The sequence below is a fragment of the Sinohyriopsis cumingii genome, chromosome 13 (assembly GCF_028554795.1).
Source record: "Sinohyriopsis cumingii isolate HCF-2022 chromosome 13, ASM2855479v2, whole genome shotgun sequence".
Lineage (NCBI taxonomy): Eukaryota > Metazoa > Mollusca > Bivalvia > Unionida > Unionidae > Sinohyriopsis > Sinohyriopsis cumingii.
This window is the reverse complement of record NC_142973.1, coordinates 1,465,123-1,484,456: the sequence shown is the minus strand read 5'-3', so window position 1 is coordinate 1,484,456 and position 19,334 is coordinate 1,465,123. Positions and strand designations below refer to the sequence as shown.

General features: G+C 42.5%; 1 long non-coding RNA gene across 2 annotated transcripts in view; it reads right to left on the bottom strand.

Moving 5' to 3' along the window:
- The window catches only part of LOC149784838 (uncharacterized), a 115,589-nt gene that overhangs the window by 12,671 nt on the left and 83,584 nt on the right, over positions 1–19,334 (bottom strand). Inside the window, exon 1 of one of the 2 annotated variants that reach the window (XR_016425319.1) lies at positions 937–1,270. The exons of the other annotated variant lie outside the window; for it this stretch is intronic. This is a non-coding gene — a long non-coding RNA (uncharacterized LOC149784838). Of the gene's footprint in view, positions 1–936; positions 1,271–19,334 lie in introns of those variants that run through there. 2 annotated transcript variants of the gene reach the window in all.

Below are 19,334 nucleotides of genomic sequence, written 5' to 3'. Positions count from 1 at the left end.
CATCACGGGTCTCAAAATAGGTTCTTCCATGCTGAATAAAAACTTCTCTTTGTAACCGCACAAAATATGGGGCGTGTAGATATCGAGGGTATAGGTAAGGCCGGTGATGTCAAGGCCCTTAGCCTCTGAGCTAATGATACACTCATTACGATGAACATCGTCCCACCGTATGTCCCTCTCTTGAGACTTCATGATCAAATCGGCTTGAAGCGGCTTGGTGCAGCTAATACTAGACCTAAAAAGCGTAGATATTCTCGTCAGATACAAATAAGTATGGACTAACCCCTGCGAACTTTTGGTGACTAAATACTAAATCTGGTGAGCTCCCGCTGACTAACATCAACACCACTAGACCCAATGTGAGCTCCACCCCACCCCCACCCCCAATTTTTTGAAAACAAAATAACGGATAATTAGATAGTCCAATTAAATGTGCTCGACTATCAGTCAGAGTCCGCTGGTCAGACTGCCTCAAATTCACTTCATCTCCTACTGCTAATCTGATAAAATAATTTCATCAATATAACTACAAGAACTGTAAATATTTTATTACGTGCGTAGTATATAATACGCAGGTTCCCGTGGTCAAGGTCCAACGTTCAAATTAGTGATTTTTAAAAATATTTTTTATGATGGTTTAATATTGACATACATATTTTCTAATTTATTTAATTTAGACAATGTTTTACATGCATAGCATAAATACTGTTCTTAAAAATATACAAGAAAATATGTGTGGGTGGGTCCTAGTGATATTTCGGTTTTGATCTTCGTTATCTCATGCACCACTGATCCCAATCACTCTCGGTAGGAACAAAGGTACATTTACGAAATAATAACATGTATGTTTGCTATCTAGGTGAACTATGTTCCGTTTTGAATTGTAGATATGATACTTTACAACTTTATAGAGACGTGTACATTTCTTTTTCTTACTTGTAATACCAACTAATTGCCAACAAGGTCCCGATATCTCATCTGCACCGAAGTTTTTCAGCGAACTGTGGTTGTACAATAATGGTGGCTGTACATATCACTCCGCTCCCACGTGCTTCCTCCCGCTGATCAGAAATGTTTTAATTTTTATTACCAAGAAATTCTGGTAAATTTAGCCCCAACCTAAAGCAGTTAGTATTCACGGTACATGCTTCTCATTATAAGCATTAAATCAATTAGTAGTCATGCCACAAGAGTCCCATACAAACCATTGTTGCTTGCTGGACAATCGCACAATGGATTTCGTTTTAAAAGGAAAGACCGTATATATCGATATACCAACAGAACTCTGATATATCAAATTGTGATCCTCCAATGGCTCATTAATACGCATATATAGACATTGTTTCAAGTGTGTGCTATCGATTCAATAAGTCATTGATGAATTTCCACTGATTAATCATTAGCGACGTAAGAAAATAACGATACAAATAGTAAAAATATCCGTTTTCTAAATGAATTTAATATGTCACACAATTTCATCGCAGTCCTTGCTACTTTCCTTATTTTGTAACACCCCACCCCCCTGCATAAGGGACAAAATGCATATAAATCTGGAGTGGAACAGAAAAAGCATCTGCGCTTGATGAAACCCTTGAAACTGAACTTAAACCAAGTAACCTACAAGAACCTGGTTCGTCGTAACTTTATGTGGGATTTATCTAGTGTTCATAATATCAATGATACAAATGTACAATAGCCAGACATCTCCATACAAACAGCTACGGTAACTTTCTTGGTTACGAGGCACACTACTGTAATCTATTTCATGCTTATTTCTTATTCTTCTTCTTGTTTTTGTTGTTGTTGTTTGTATTGTTTCGTAAAAACATACTAGAGTTCTAAAAACCGAATATTTTTAAATATGAAAACATTTGAAGGTCGCCACTCCCCACGTTCTTTCACTGTGTTGGTTGATCAGGCAGCAGATCTGTAATCGTCTACCTTAACCCACCTACAACCTCTCTCTCTCTCTCTCTCTCTCTCTTAGCAAGATCCTTTCTCGCATATGATGATGTTTCTGGACATATGAAAGATGGAACAAGTTGGAAAGAGATGGATGTACGATAAACACAATTGTATGGTTGGTAGCAATGCTGATTAAAGCAGAATAATTACTTAGATCAACTGTATATACATTACACGGTTTGAATTGGTTTGCCATTTCGCTCAGTTTCTATTCCACACTCATTTCCAAACATTCACCGGTACGTCAAAAATGGCTGAGCATTCAGTGTTCAGGAAGCTATCCATGTGTTTGTAGTGCTCTACTTTCTTCATTGAAATAATCGCTTATGTTGAAATCATAAGTGTGTCTTATATTGATTTACACAACATTAATGAATATATAAGCTCAGAAAGAAAAGAAGTAATTTATCAGTTTACTAAGGGCAATGTAGATAGCCATAAAAGGCACAGAACTACATTTTGTAGCGGACACATTTGGCAGGGATGTGAAGAGTTCATCCATTCGGTCAATACATAGTTACCCGTTGTCAATTTTAACTCTTTTCAAAAACAAGTATATGTATGTGTTTGTGATAGCAATAAAATATTTATAGGTTACTGTATTTGTATGGGAAAATTTGAACTAGGTTTTCTGAAAAATACTTTAGAATAAAAACGAATTCATTCGCATACAAATACAATAACCTTTTATTATATGCTCATTTTGTTTAATTACCTAAGGCTTAATAATAAAAGACATTACAAAAAGCATTGTAATTCAATTTATGCTTTATTCCAAAATAAATTCAAGACCGTAGAATCGTCAATACACAAAAACGGTATTCATTCGTACATAGCTCTGCCCAGCGACCTTTTAATTTAGTCGCGCGCTCTAAAGAATTGATTATTTGGTCTACTTAAATTTTAAATTTAGAGTAATTGTGTGAATGAATTCTCATGGATTTTTGTTTCTATGTTGATCCAACTCAATTCTGCTTTTCTGATTATGAGGAACTAGATTATTGGCTCAGTTCATTGCAGTAAGGAGAATGGATTTCAGTTAGAAATGTAGGCTACTCGAACAAAGTCAAATACAGCCTCTTTGTGTATCAGGTTTTGCAGGACATGTCGGTTGGATTTGAAGAACTAACTAAGAAAGTACAATTTAAGGAAATTCAAAATGCTTACTTGTAAGTATATTTATTACCATTCTTATTACCAGCTAAAGAAAACGTGATTATGTCACTTGCATCTCGCTGTTGGAGGGACCCCAGCTATGACCTGTATCATCCAGTGTGACTTATGTCAGTAGCGTAGCATTGTATCAAAATAGTTACACAGGGGAATTTGAAAAGCAGCTGTTGTGTGACAATCCATTAACACAGCGGAGATAATGGTTTCTCATCGTCTTGGATTATTGGCTCTGAGGATCTTAGTTTCCTACCAAAACCTTTAGTTGCATTATTTCCTCGAATCTAATATTTTGACAGACTTTTAGAATGGTATGTCTCTGATAGATATGCGATAGTCCTTGACCTCATTAAGCTTTTCTATTTTTAGACCCTAGAGAGCACTCGTCACAGTCTTAACCATTCTATTTGCGAAAAGAGCTGAATATTCTCCTAAATATCTGTTTAAAAGATCAGAACGGTATTTTCAATGACTGCGTCTCTCATATTTGTTGTTGACATTGCGAATATCATGCACATTGGTTAGCTTCTTTCACAATTTCGTTTTTGACTCATCGAACTCGTCCAGATCGTTAACTTTATCAACTATACTTTCAGATGGACGAAACACAGAAAAATGCAATCAACCAAAACCTAAATTGTCTACTACACGAGTGTACGTGGGTTTTTTCTTCAGAGTAGTTCCTAATACACTATGCTATCTTTAGGCACATGTATTGAACACGTTCGTGCTACATGAAGGTGTTCAGTTTCGCAAAATACTGCACAATCTGACAATGTTGTTATTGTTGTAGGGTTTAACGCCATTTTCTTCAGCACAAGATAGGCTATACATGGCGGCCAGTATCAATGGTGGAGGAAGAACCCGGGAAAACCCCAGAAACAACCTCCGACCCACGAGACGCTACTGGCAAGCTTTCTCACATACCATCATTGGCCGAACCTGAGACTCGAACCCACGCACACAGAGGTGAGATGGCAAAGATCCATAACAGTGAGCGCGTTAGACCGCTCGGCCACGCAGGGCCCCTGATCTGACAGTAGTGAAGGGGGACACTTTACGGACAATGGGAATTAGCATTAAAAACACCCTTGGGACACTTTACGGACAAGGGAAATTTAACATGGAGAAAAATCGTGGGACACTTTACGGACAAGGGGAATTAACATGGAGAAAAATCGTGGGACACTTTACGGACAAGGGGAATTAACATGGGAATAAATCGTGGGACACTTTACGGACAAGGGGAATTAACATGGGAATAAATCGTGGGACACTCTACGGACAAGGGGAATTTAACATGGGATTCTTTTTTTTAAAAAGTTTTTTTTAAAATTTAAATTTAAATTTAAATTTAAAAAAGGGTAGGCAATTCAAAGACTATCTCTTTTCGAGAAATATGGCTGGCCCTGAAAAGGGCCTTTGGGTTTTTTCTTCTTTTAACTTCTTAACTTCTTCCACCATCCTCTTATTTTGTCCATCATTCCTTTCTTCTTTTTCTTTTCTGTTTCCGGCAACCAGTCCGGGTGGCCCATGGCCCGGAACTTCTCTTGGATTTTCATCCAGTTTTTGTTCAGTTTTTCTAATTCATCCTTTTTTCTTCTATTTTCTTCGTCTTTTCTTTCATTGGACCACTTTTCTTTGATCTTCTTGACCTCTTTGGTCAGCACATTCCTCATTAGTTCTTCAGCTTTCTTAAGTTTTTCTAACCCCCACTTTGCGAAACACCAATCTGTCCATTCTACAACGTCTTCTAAAAAGCACCTTGCACTTGTCACATTATCTATTGCTTCTTTTAACTTACCCACTTTGACATACGGTGGGTTAATTAAACCTCTGATTCTCTTCTCCTCATCCTCTATCATTTCTTTCACGATGTTTACGGCTAAGTGCAGGCTCTTTACTTGTCTTGAGACGAAGTCTTTTGTCACTTCATACCTCCATTCCTGTTCAACCCTTTCTGCTACACTCAATCCATCTACCATCCAATACCAACTTCCCATAAGATCGTTGTATAAAGCTGAAGCTGCTGGCATCTTCTTGTTTGCTTATTCCGTAGAATGGGTTCCAATGGCCAACACTGTTAGTTTTATACTGAAAGTGCGTACGTGATGGAAAACATCCCCCTAAAAAAACATAAAATTGATCTTACCTAGATCATGACCCAACAACGCGCGGACGTGAAGGAAAACATCCCCTACTTTTTTCATTTCATTTCATATAATATAACCCAAACTATACTCTCCCCATTTGCTAAGAAACAATAAAGAAACCCATAATCTACTATTCTCACCAACCTACTTTATCACATACAAACACAAACACACAAACAGATACCCTCACATTTTTTTAAAAAGAGTTAGTGTTTATTTACACACTACTCTACCTTCACACATTGGCAAATTGATCGTTATTTCTTTTCTAGACTTTTGGGTAGCCCTGAAAAGGGCTGTTTTGTTTGGAACTTCATGGGCACCTGGTTAATGGTGGCACCTTCCAGGCCTGGCGCCACATACGCATCTTATCCCCCAGTTACTTTTTACCTTTTGGGGGGAGAGAGCAGAGGCAGGATATGTCGCTTCAGAATCCCAATTTTCGCTCTCTGGGATTTTGAAATTTATTCTTCTCTCCTTTTCCTCCTCCTCTTCTTTGTTTCTTCTTTCCTCTTTATATCTTCTTTCTTCTTCTTCTTTATATCTTCTCTCCTCCTCTTCTTTGTTTCTTCTTTCCTCCTCTCTTATTCTTCCCTCCTCGACAATGGCTTCCGCGGCCAGTTCATTTAATATGCGCCTGGCATATTCCAGATGCACATGAAGCTCCAACAGTTTCTCCAGTCTCGTGTTCATTTTTGGTGTTGATCAATCAACAAGGGTAGCTGGACTGCCGAACGAGTTTCAATTTATAGTGAAAGCGCGGACGTGATGGAAAACATCCCCTAATAACATAAAATTGATCTTACCTAGATCATGACCAAAAAAACAACAACAACGCGCGGACCTAAAAGAAACACTCGCTCACTTTTTTATGCTACCCATCACTTCAATAGACTATCCACATACGCAAGGCAATCCAATCTAACCCCAAATATACACCTCAAACAGCCCAAAAAAAACATCATTTTAATCTACTATCCACACCAACCTATTTTATCACTTACAGACACAATCACACAAACTCATACCCTCACATTTTTTAAGAAAGAGTTAGTGTTTATTTTCACACTACTCTACCTACACACATTGGCAAATTAATAGTTATTTCTTTTCTAGAGTATTGGGTAGCCCTGAAAAGGGCTGTTTTTTTGTTTTGTTTTGCTATGGCATTCTTTTTAGTTTCTAAGAATGCGATGTCCTCTGAGGATAGACTTTCTGGCAATAGGTCTGCTTCTTCGGAAAGAGAAGAAGAATTCTTTGGTGTCGATACGACAATCGACAAAGCCTCTGTCAGCTTCAGGTTGTTGCTGCTGCTGTTGTTGTTGCTGCTGTTGCTGCTGTCTCTGAAGTCTGTACTTCTCTGTCCATTCTTCTTTCTCCCTGTTCATTTCTTCTCTGAAGAGTTCTTCTATCAGGTCTTCAGTGATTTTTAACATTCTCACATTCTCTATTTCTTCTGGTTTCGGTATCAGACTGTGTCTGACCCTATGCAAATTCACGTAGGCTTCGTTGAGCTTAGCTAGTTTGGAGCACATCTTCGTAGGAGGATGAGTCGACAATGGATGGTTAGACTGGGAACAAACCGGTTCTTAAAGTGAAAGCGCGGACGTGATGGAAAACATCCCCCACACGGTTTTCGAGCCGCAACGTTCATGAGAGGGATAGTAAGAAATGAAAGAGCATCAATCCAACATTCTTCTAGCTAAACAAAAGACAAAGACATTTTTTCAAAACACAACATTTTTTATTCAAAAATCACTTAACACTAAACAACAACTCTAACATTTTTAACAATAACCCAACACTATAACATCAAACAATTTTTTTTCAAAACACAATTTTTTTCTCAATTGACAGTCTACTTTAAGCAAGGCTGACAACGTTGTGAATGAAATCGTGATTTCCACTGTTGGAAATCATTAGGCCATTGATGGACACTACGTTTCCTAGCTTGAGACAAAAGATAAGCATAATGGTTACAAAACCATTGATCTACTTTCACATCGTTTCTAGCAGAAGAACGAGGATCGAAATGAGTCACTAAATGTTCTAAGGAATAGCCCAGGCTGCGATGATGCAGAAAATACACACAGTACTGTCCGCACACCAAGGAATCTGTGCCTTGTAATTTCACATTATTGAATCGGGTGGTTTGAGCATTTCTTTTCATAAAGTCGATGATATCGTCTTCCAAAGGGGGTAATCCATACGAATCGAAATATTCCACACATCCTTCTTGAGGAAAGTAGACGGCTACCCAGTGGGTTCCTGGGAGATGACTCTCGTCCGTGTTGATCACGTAAGCTTGATGGTTTTTAGGTTTGCGATGAGGGAGTTCATCTTTAGCACAGACGACAGGATTCCAAGAAGCCGTATACGAACTGTGGTTCAAAAGGTAATGAAGTTCCCAGGTATCCATGTTTTTTTCTTCTTCACAGGTAATAATAAGTCGTCAATTCGATCCTGACTTTTTGCTTGAAAATGTCTGACGAATAAACGGTTATTCGTTCTGTTTCCTCACTCTGATTCAGGAGAGCTTCGATACGATGGATCTCTTGAGTGGCTAATGGTGGACAAGAATGTTCACGCAAGTCTTTATACCACTGGTGCAACACGTCTTTGTTCGAGATGAGACTCCAAGCTTCGTCCAGATACTCGTCCAATTTTTCTTCTTGACTCAACATCAGGCATTTATCGTGTTGAATTTGACTGGGATGATCGTTTTGACATCCATAACAATTTTTCTTGATCAATTCCGTCATTTTGTCGACCAAGTGTTTGGCAAAACAGGAGACTAAATGGGCTTCTTGTTCGGGCCATCTCGACTTCATCAAAACTTCTTCGTCTTTGTCCTGAGATTCTTCTCCTTCCACAGTCTCCTTACATTCCATCTCCAAAGTTTCTCCACTAGGTAAAGAGGGATAACAGTCTTCCATGGCTTTCTAATAATCTAGAATGACTTCTCTCAAACTGTTGATTTCTATGGTATTATCGAATTCTGCATACAGGATGACGTTCAACGTTGGATCAGCAGGGTCTCGATTTGCAAACTGAATTTCCACACGAATCTGGCCAGATTTTATAGGGTGGAAATGTCCCTCGTCGCTGCCTTGGTCTGGAGTGAAATCGAAAGCCCACAAAGCGTAGCCTCCTGCATAATCCTCGTACGTAATACCGTGACTGGTATTGGTTCCTAACTGTCCGGTGGCTTCGTACAGGGACAAGTACGATCTCAAGTAATTGTTCTGGGCAAAGTTAGGCTCAAAGGGCCGTGTACACAAGGTCTTGCCGTCTCGACTGACTTCGATTTTGGACACGCTAGAGTGTCGAAACTCAAAAGGATTTTCGTTGTGAAGTCCATTGAAAGCTGAATTCCTGACGATACCAACGATCAAACGCTTGGGTAACTGTCCTTGGAACAGATGATCTTCGATCATGGATCGCTGTCCAACAGGAATGGTGAACGTTTTCACTTCCACACGTCGTATGGGATACTTGGCGTTCGTTCTGCTCAACGTCTGACTGATGTCGTTTCCCACTTTAGGTAACACTTCCACACGGCGTACGTAAAGTCTGGCTTCTTGGATAACAGTTTTGTATTCGTTGGCATGGGCCATCAAATGGAAAGCGGCAGTGCTACGATTCAGTCTCAGGCGAATATCAACTCCGTTCAGTAAATACTTTTCTTGTAACCACATGTCCAAATGCAAACGATCCATCAGTTCTAAACTACGTCCTTGCAGAATTTTAGTTCTACGTGTGTTAAACCCCACATTGTGAGGATTGTCATCTTCTGTCAGGGCTGTGTCGCTAAACGTGCCTGCACCTGCCGTGTCAGGTTTCCATACCACGCAAGCATCCAGATGAGTATTCTTGGCTTCTTTTCCGTACGTCAAGAGATTTTCCAAGTAGGCACGATATGGGTAAGTATCCATGCTGCTGCTGACCAGTTTGTTATTCAAGTACAAGTCCACTTCGCTGAACAAGGAATGCATGAAATTGTTGACGGGCGCTACCCTATCATTGGCTCCAGGATTGGTGTTGTCAGTTTTGATCACTTTGACTTTCAAATACAGGTAACTGCTATTCAGATCGATGTAATCTTCGGGTTGTCCTTTGATTTCGAACTCGATGGGAGCGGAATCCGTCAAAGAGGAGACGGGATGAAATTCCACCCACTGGGATTCTTGCATCGTCATCATGGTGGGGGGCATGGCAAACATATCCAGTTCCGTCTTGGAACAAGCACATGACTCTCGGTGCATCATTTTTTTCTGTGTCTCAATAATCGAAAACGTCTAAGTCTCGAACGGTTCTTCTTTTCTTGGCTTTTCTAGCTTGAAGTCTGGTGAAAGGGTGTTTTCTTCGTCGTCTCTTTCTGCCTTGTCCTTGCTGAATGCCTGACTCGGTAGCGTGCAGGGCATTTATAGGTGTGTCTCGTCGGCCTAAAATGTCTTTACCCGTTTGCAGCAGGACATTTTTGCCTGCCCTCATGAAGGCTTCTTTAGGGTTTTGTTTGTCGATGATGACATTTTGGAGAAATTCTTTGCCTTGCGTCAGTGCCGCATCTTTCAAGGCGTGCAATCCGCGTGTCACCATCGGTTTCAACACCGGGGCCACCGAACGAAAGGCCGATTTTAACATGTCTCCTAAACCGTGTCCTCGCTGTCGTGCAACCCCTTGGTACACTGGATACATGACTTACTTACGAATCGTGAGAGAACCGTTTTCGAAAATGGAGTTTCACCGTGACTTTTCCTTTGGTAAATGGAATATTTTGTCCCAGATCTCCTTTTATAGTAATGTTGACCGTGTCCAAATACGACTTGCTGACTGGCAAATAGTGAGGATGGACAAATTCGCGGTGGACGTGGTAAGTGTTTCCACCTTCCTCGTCAGCGTTCGCGGCAGAATCCACTTTGAAAGGAATGACACGCAGTAACGGTACGGAGGTGTGTCCCACCACGTTATACTCCACCGCATCGGAGTACACGAACATCAAATTCAGTCCTTGGTTCAGTTCTACTGGGGTACGAAATAACTTGCTAAAAGACTCGTTGTCGTAAACGATGGGTAATTCGTTGTTCTTGAGTATGTTCATTCTCAGGTTTATGTCTCCGCCCAACATGTCAAACAATTCAGGACAAAATAAAATGGACATGATTTTACTCCGCTCAAATTTCATCGAGAAGCGACGAGCTACTTTGTGGTACTCCATGGTGACACTTTTGTTAACATGCTCCAAAGCTTTCAGAAACACGCCATTAAACTTGGCAGCTATGATGTTGACCAAATGTTGACCACTGAAATAATAACCTGGGGGAATGAAAAAGTGGTAGGTCCACTTTTGAGTTTTCTCATTATAGGTTTTATTGTCATATATGACTTTCTTATTCAACTCCTGTTGCAATGACTCGTCATGAACTTCCACATGAAAAAAATTTTGATTGGGAAGGACATTGAGGACTTGGGTTGGGTGAATGATTTCCACTAAAGCCACTTCCCAATGGGCTTCGTGATCTAAGGGGATGGCTTGAGGTAATTTGGCCGTGTAACAGCACAACGTGTTGTTGGGAAACACCTCCATGGAACTGTCACTGGGTAAGGTTAAGTAAAATTGGTTTTGGTGACTCATAATTCCAGAGTTCTGTGGCTGTCCGAGGGAATATTAGTGGATGTCAGAGGTGTGTCTCCGCCCAAAATGGGGTTCTGGTTGTTGTTGGAGTGGTGACTGACACTGGCACTGGACACGAGGTTCCCGTGGTTCCCGTTCGAGGAGAATTTCAGGGAAGGATTAGGAAGCAGGTAACCGATGCAGCTGCTCAATAAAATGGTCCACAATTGTTTGTCTCCTTGTTGCAAACTCAAATTGGCAATGGCTGCCCCGATGACACAATACACCACGAAGATTTGGCAGAAAAAGACGATTTGCGTTTTAGGCACACGTTCTCCACACCACACCCACAAGGGTTGTTTTTGTAAATCTTGCACAGAAGAACTAGGGGAAGAAGGACTGGTCGACGTAGCTGCGTCTGCTGTGTGAAAGGGCATGATGGTCACTTCTTCTTTTTATAGTCGATGACTTGCGAAGCGTCGATCCAAGAATCGAAACTGGGTGGATATCCTTTCCAACGTACTTTGACTTCTTTGACACGTCGTTTGCCCACTTTACGGGTTCTGCGTTCGAGAATGCTTTCGATGTCGTACACGTCGTCTTCTTTTTTGGTCACACGTTGTAACTCGGGCAAATAAAACGTTCCTTTGAGCACTTCTCCGTTCATATCTTCCAATTTATAGACGGCAGGATGACGACCATGCACTCGTCCAGTGACGCGAAACAATTCGGTCGTCCAGTTAGGTAAGTAACCTTTGTCGAAAGTGCGTTTGGTTTTGCCAATGCGCACCCAATCTCCCACGGTCAACTCTCCACTTTTCTTGGGGACAGCCCTCGTCGGGGACGTACCGAACAGGCGCTCGAACACCAGCACTTCGTTGTCGGGAGTCACGTCTTGCGGGGCACGTCCGATGCTTCGATGGTAAGATTGGTTGTACGCTTGCACCAGGTGCGGTAAGATGTCGATGTACTTCAGAGTGTGGTGATGCGTAAAATATTTCCACATGCGTTCTTTCAAAGTGCGTTGAAAACGTTCCACGATGCTGGCTTTGGTTTCGGGATTCTCGGTGGTAAAAAAATGAATGTCACGTTTCTTTAATTCTTTTTGGAAAGCTTGGTTCAGAAATTCGGTGCCTTTGTCCGTTTGCCATCGAAGAGGGTGACGACCACTTTGTTTCAACACCCGTTGCAGGGCTCGCACTAACTCGCTGCTCGATTTGGAAGTCAAGGGCACGACCCAGGCAAATTTGGAAAAGACGTCGATGACACAGAACAAATATTTGTAGCCACGATTGTAGCTGGCCAAATGAGAGACATCGGCTAAATCGGCTTGCCATTGATGATCGATGCCTTCCACTCGGGTGCGACTTCTGGCAAACTTGCGTCGAATGGGTTTGTGTAAAGTGTAGGTAGCTTGTTCTTGTAACCATCGTTGCACTTGAGGTAAACGGAGACTTTTCAGTCGCGTTTTGGCAGCACGATACAATTTTTGAACTCCTGCGTAACCTGCAGGATGCGAGGGATCGTAGTAAATGCTGGCTAAGACTTTTTCCATTTTTTGTGTTAATAAGGCACCCACTCTTGGAAGAGGCTACTCTTTTTCTCTTGGGGTATTTTCTTGGATTGCAAGGCTTTGCGTGTGCGACCGGCAATAGGTGTCGAAGAGGAGGAGGATGTCTGAGCGGGGGATATCGGTTCTTGTTTCACTTCTGTCTTCACTTTCTTTTTCTCTTGTGAGGAAGAAGGGGTGGCCATCATCTTTTTAATCCATCCAATTCTGGAGGTAGGTGGTGTTGTTAACTTGCGTACTTTTTCTGGTGGAGTTTGAAACCCTTCTTCTTCTTCTTCTTTTCCTTTTTCTGTCTTGACCACTGGTACTGGTACTGGTGATGGTGCTGGACTTTTCATCAAGGTCTTAAAATCTTTCAGAGTGGGTAGAGCTGTTTCGTCTAAAGCTTTCTGGTGAAAGAGTTGCAATCGTTGCAAGAGTTGACCGTACTTTTGCGATTTTTCTGTTTCGGACAAATCTTGGCGATCCATCAAGGACTGCAATTCGTGTTGTAACTGGGACATCTCGCTCAAATTGGGATTGGGAGGTAAATGCGGGGTGCGTTGTTCTTGCCACCGATGGTATTCCATCCATCGTTTGTAAGGCACTAAAGCTAGTTTTCGTCCTTCCATGGGGTTGTCAGGGGTCGATTCTGAGATCTTGGGACTTTCGAAGGCCTTTTTATCTTGCTCCCACCAGTCCTCCCAACATGGTTCCCAAGACTCCTTTCAGTATGGGGCCTAACAAGAGAGGCAAAATGCCTCCACGTTGAACCAACATCTTCTTTTTTTGACGAATGGGAATTTTCTTTCGAACCATTTGGCGAAGAACGTGACGATGTTTGCTTAAGCATTGTTTCTGGTGTTTGGACAAAGGGATCGTGCCTTTCAAAACGTTCAAACAACATTCGCACACGGTATCGATGACCTCTTTGGAGGCTGTTTGAATGAGTTTTTTCGTAGGGGTGGAGAAGCTTTGGACAGGACAGATAACAGGTCCCCATGTTTGGCTAAACGTGGTGGCAGTCCTTTCCTTTTCTTTCCTTGGGGTTTTCTGGAGGGTGACATCTTTGAGTCTTTAGGAGTACCAAAAAAACACTGATACCCTACTCGGTCACAGGCCTTTTTTATACTGGAACGCGTCGCCACTGATTGTCTTTACGTCGTATCAACTTCATGACAGGCATGACACGTCGTGCAGGGGTACGTAACGGACTAAATCGAGTCAGTTCTTGCTTGGACAAATCCAGTAAACTTTGTAACATGCCCGATCGTTCATGGACTTTGATTTTGGGAGAAGGTACTTTGTGAGCAGCAGCCACTACCGCTAAATGGGAGGGTCCTGCCACTGGGGAAGTTCTTTTGGGGGTAATCAACGGAGAAGTTCTTGGTGTGATCAACGTCTCCAAATACTCTTCAGTTCCTGGTGACATCAACGGAGAAGTGGATAAACGTTAGGCTGTCGGAGACGCAGTCACCGCTGTGGCAGGTCGTGGTTTGCGAGTGTAAGGCTGCGTCCTGGCCGCAGTGCCTCTCTTGCGACTAGTTTTCTTCTGTGGACTTTTCTTTTTCTGGGGACTTTTTCTCTGTTTCTTTTTCTGGGGGCTTCTTTTCTTTTTCCGGGGTGGTGTCTGGTAAGAGGAGGGTCCCGCCACTGGAGAAGTTCTTCTCTTTGGGGACCTGGTCTTTTTCTTCTTGGGGCTTCGTTGGACTTTTGTCTTAGGGATAACTTTGGGGGCATTAGGATCCCATCTTAAGAGTGAGCGAATGATGACCCCTCCTAGAGTACCGCTCCCTCCAGGTTTCAAAATGATTTGTTTTTTGGTTTGAGTGTCGATGCGGGGATCGGCCAGTTGGACCAAAGCGACTTTGTTTCGATCGAAAAAGCGTTGGGTTTGATGAGGAATCTGAATGATTCCTTGGAGTAATTGACGTGCCGTCACCGTGAACCATCGTAAGACTTCTTTGAGACTAGCTTCTAAGACACGAGCTCGTGTTTGTGGATCTTTTTCTCGACTGATGCCATACAAGGCACGAATCAATTTGACGGGAAGATGTGACTGAAGGGACGTCATGTTCACACTGTGTGAGACAGACGAAAAAGGGTCTGAGGTTTTTATAGATTTTTTTATGGGGAGTGAAATGAAGTCGAGGACGGAGACGTGTACAGGACAGGCCCTCCGTCTTGGCACCAGTGGTGAAACAAGTGGGTACGAAATCGCAAATCCTCGGGAGTCGTAGGTTTCAAATCGACGAGTAAATAGGCGTGTGGCGTTTGAGTGGCATCGTCGTACGCCTGAGTCAGCCAAGGCGTTCCTAACTGTTTGGCTAAGACTTGTACTTGCGATTTATCTCGAGGGCTTTTAAACAAGACCACGTAATGCGCATTGAGACTAATGGTGCGATGGGCTTTACTTTGTTGAAACAAATTTTGGGTGATGTAAATGACACTGGCATTACGGTGATGCCCTTTCCGCGTAAACCACAATTTAATTTCTTCTTCGTCTTCTCCTAACATGTCGTCGAAAATGACCAAATGGGTTAGACGGGAGTCAGAGACGATGCCATCGTCTTCTTTAGGAATGCCTTCCACAAACACGATGGAATCGCCTTGACTTTCTCGCAAGAGGTTGTACGCCGATTGCCACTCTTTGTAACACCACACGATCCGTTGAGGGGGCCGATCGATCAAATGATGTTTATGTTCGATCAAACGTTTGACGAATTCGGTTTTGCCTGAACCGCTAGGTCCAGCAATGAGCATGTTAAAGGGATGGCGAAGATACAAAGCCTCCCAACTGGCACGATCTAAGTGTTCGTCGATGACTTTGACAGTAGAGGAAGAGGGAGCAGAGACAGCAGAGGTAGCCATGGTATGAGAAATGTCACTTGTGACACGAAAAAACAAACAAGACAAGAGTTTATATACTTTTTCAGAACACGTTTATTGAATGTTTCAAATATGAACACGAAAGACAAAAATACATACAACCCAAATAGTGATGTACAGGAATATAAAACACAGCAAAGCGATCAAAGTGGAATATAAACAAGTGTCTGTACAACATGTTTTGGGTAACCAAGATGTCCTAGGGACAGTGTGTAATGTTCTTACAGTCTCTACATGAGGTATTGTCACACAAGTGTCCTCCCGGAATGACCTTTCAGGCATGTCCATGACAGTCCTGTCCTGAAGCGAGTGGTTGTTCTCGGTGACGGGTTCTTCTGGCACCGTCACTAACACGGGTTGAAAAGTAACTTTTTTCCTTGAACAACTCTTGTGCATACTGGGCCACTTCTTGGGTCCAAGCCTCAAAACCCCCCTTTTTCCAATCACGAACATCTGTCCAATGAGGGTGTAAGTCACAAGCTACACACACATCGTCATACACGTCTTGGGTCGCTAAAAGTTGACGAATCTTTTTTTCCTGTTGAGGTCGAGAAGTATCCAGATGAAAACGCAAGGCTTTGAGCAAAAGGAGTTTTTCGTGACCATTTAAGGCCATGGAGGTGGTAAGTACTGATCGTAAAGAGTCCACAAAGAATCGGCTGGTAAACGAAATCCCAGAAAACAAGTCACTAAGACACACACCACTTGTCGTCCCAAATTGAATGGATACAGTTCTTGTAATAATTGATGGTAATGATCCACGGTTTGAATATGGTCATTGAGTTCCTTCCACGGAATCTGCTGGATGACATGTGACATAAACCGTGGCATGGCAGCCTCTTTTTATATTCTCTTTTTTTCGGATGCAATAGACGTACTTTCTAGCCAGAGATCTTCGTTCTCCAGTAGGGAATCTAAATCTTGCATACTGTAACCGAAACGTCAGAGTTCGTTTAGGTGTTTCCTCTTCCTCTAAGTAGATTCCACGTAAAATATGTTGGTAATCCTTTAACTTGTCTTCCTCAATGCATTGCACTAGGTGAATCTCGAAGTAACCATAATCATGAACATGTCGATCATTAGCGACCTCAAAGTTTTGAACAATGTCTGACCATTGAAAGAATTTCTGACGAATCAGTTCTCTTATACCCTTCAGGTACCAGTGGTTAAAGATCTGGTGACGTATCGGATGCAATTGTTCTTTACGTTTCACTTGTATTTTGACCAGTTCTCGATAAATGCGTTCTCTCAACTCCACAGGCAAAGCACGAATGTTCTCTTGTAAAGTATCCATGAATAGGTCATACTAAATCCTCTTTGGTCTGACACAAGAAATGTACTCTTTGCACAAACATGGTTTCACTTCAGTGTCGAATTTAAATCGTTGAGTCACTAATCTACACATTACAATTCGTTCAGAAGTTTCCTCTTTCACCAAGTTGACATTGTGTTCAAGATGTTGGTAATTCGTTAACTCTTCCTCTGGAATTCGATGCAGTACGTTTACAATGTAGTAGATAAACTCGTCAATACCAAACCATTCCTTTTTATAACCAGGAGGTCGTTGATCAATGTCTGTCCAATGGAACACTTTCAATTGAATCAGTCCTTGTATAGCCTTCAGGTACCAGTGGTTCAAACACCGGTGACGTATCGGATGCAATTGTTCTTTACGTTTCACTTGTATTTTGACCAGTTCTCGATAAATGCGTTCTCTCAACTCCACAGGCAAAGCACGAATGTTCTCTTGTAAAGTATCCATGAACAGATTATTATGGTAAAAAAGTTACTTCAATGTCTCGGTCCCACTAAAGGTAAGTAATGACAATTCGGTGACCATCGAGCATGTTCTACGTAGGCCGAATCTTGCGGTTCCCAGTGGTGAAGTGACACACTGCAACTGAAGCACTTGACTTTATCTCCTTCGCCCAAGTAGAAAAATCCGGCTCTGGCTAATTCTTCGGGGGTCGGTCCTCCCAGATACTTTGGCCATTTTCCTTTGAACGATTGAAGACGATTTTCAAAGTCGCAGTATTCCGACAAACGCACAGGAAACGAATATTCGTCTTTCACAGGTTCGTTTCGATAAGGGTTGGGTGACATGAACAGGAGTTTGCTCAGGGCTGGATGACATCCGTAGGGGGGTAGACGTGAAGGTGAACATTCCCCTTTAAACCCGGTAAAATGTCTAAGAGGACGAGCGGCATCGCTTTCGCATCCCTCAGGTTTGACACGCACAGCATCACTTTCCATGACAGGGGCAGTGAGAACAAAGTTCCCATGATGCTTTACGGCATCGCTCAGGTCACAACGTACAGCATCGGTCCCATCGCAAGGCTCACAATCGCACTCGTCTGCAAACTCCGTTACGCAATTACAATGGTAACCACATGGACAATCGCAGTTTCCTTCCGGACATTTTCCGTCGCAATGCATGGGTCTTATCCATCCAGTATTAGTCACACTAGAGGAAGATACAGCTTTTTTACAATTCCCAAACTGGAACGATGTCTTTTTCAAAGTATTCATCTTGTTCGCTCGGTCTTGGTAGTCCCAATGAACTATCGATCTTGCCTAGGGTTCCTTTTTTATATACAGACCAATACCGACGTGACCGTACGGTAAGGTGAAATGATTGGGAAGTCGCACTCGCTTCTGGTACACGATTTGATAAACTTTTTCCAAAGGTAGACTGACGATGTGGTGAGTGGGTAAACGTACAATTTTGTTCGGTTGGTAGGTGGTCACTTTAAAGTTTCCATCCTCTCCCGATTGCAAGGCTTCTTTCAATACCCCAAAGTTGACCACTCGACTGGTACGATAATTCAGAGTCAGTCCTTTCACTTTGCACGTCGTGTGCACTTCTCCTTGTTTGTCACGGTATTCGTAGCCGTAATTTTTGGGACCGCCACTGACGAAACTTAGAATCTTGTCGTCGGGATGCTCGTCTGTCCAGGCTCCTAAACGGTCTCCTTCGATGTTAGGGTGATGTTGAATCGGGTGATGGATGTAAATGCAACTGTCCGTGTCAAAGTACAGGACGCGTTCTTCTAACAGTTCTAAAGCTTCGTACAATTTTAAGCGAGCATGGGCTGTCACGTAAGCCGCAATGATGACATTTCCAAAAGGGTCGTCTTGCACAAAGTCCAGATCTTCTTCGTAATTGACCAAGATCAAATTCTCTCGAACGACGTCCACGTGTTTCATGTATTTGGTTTTGTCGTGAATCATCTGGAAGTAGCGGGAAGGTTCTGTCAAATATTCCGTCTTGGGTAAACACGGTCGTTGTGCCATTTTACCCCACAAGCAATTGAGCATCACTTTGGCAAACGATCGCCTGCCTTCGTTTTTCTCGATGTGGTCTAAAGTGATGCCTTCTTGTTCGTAGTATTTCTCTTTGAATTGTATTTGGTCTTCGGGAGTGTGACACCAGGAAGGATAGCCGCTGGCTTCTTGCTTCAGTTTCAAAAAGGCATCCACGTAGTCGGCGAAAATGCCTTTCTGACTGGGATCACCCTTGCGATACTGTTGTGTCTTGGGAAAGTGGCAAATTTCGTACACTTCTAACAGTTGGTATCCCATGTCCAGAGCTTTGAACAATTCTACGCTGACCCAGGTTCCCGTCAAGGCCCGTTCTTCCTGGCTGTGCTGACAAGGCTGATCTTGGTTGCACGTTTCGGCACAAGTACGGCACAAGGGAAACATCAATTTGCCTTGACAATGGTGAGGTAAGACGGGATGGTAGAGGTTCGTGGGAGGCAAAACTTTACACTTGATCAAGCCTTCGTATTGTCGAATGTTTTTCAGGTCGATGTGTTCCGTCAGCAATTGCGGGTGCCCTACAGGAAAGCGACAATATTTGCACACGTAGGGATATAGCGAACACACGTCCAAGTATTTGATTTCTTCTCCTTTCTCTTCGTCGGCTTGGTACAGCAAACAGGTGGCATTGGTCCTTCCTCCGTACAAACTATCCCTCGGGTTCAGCGGGTCC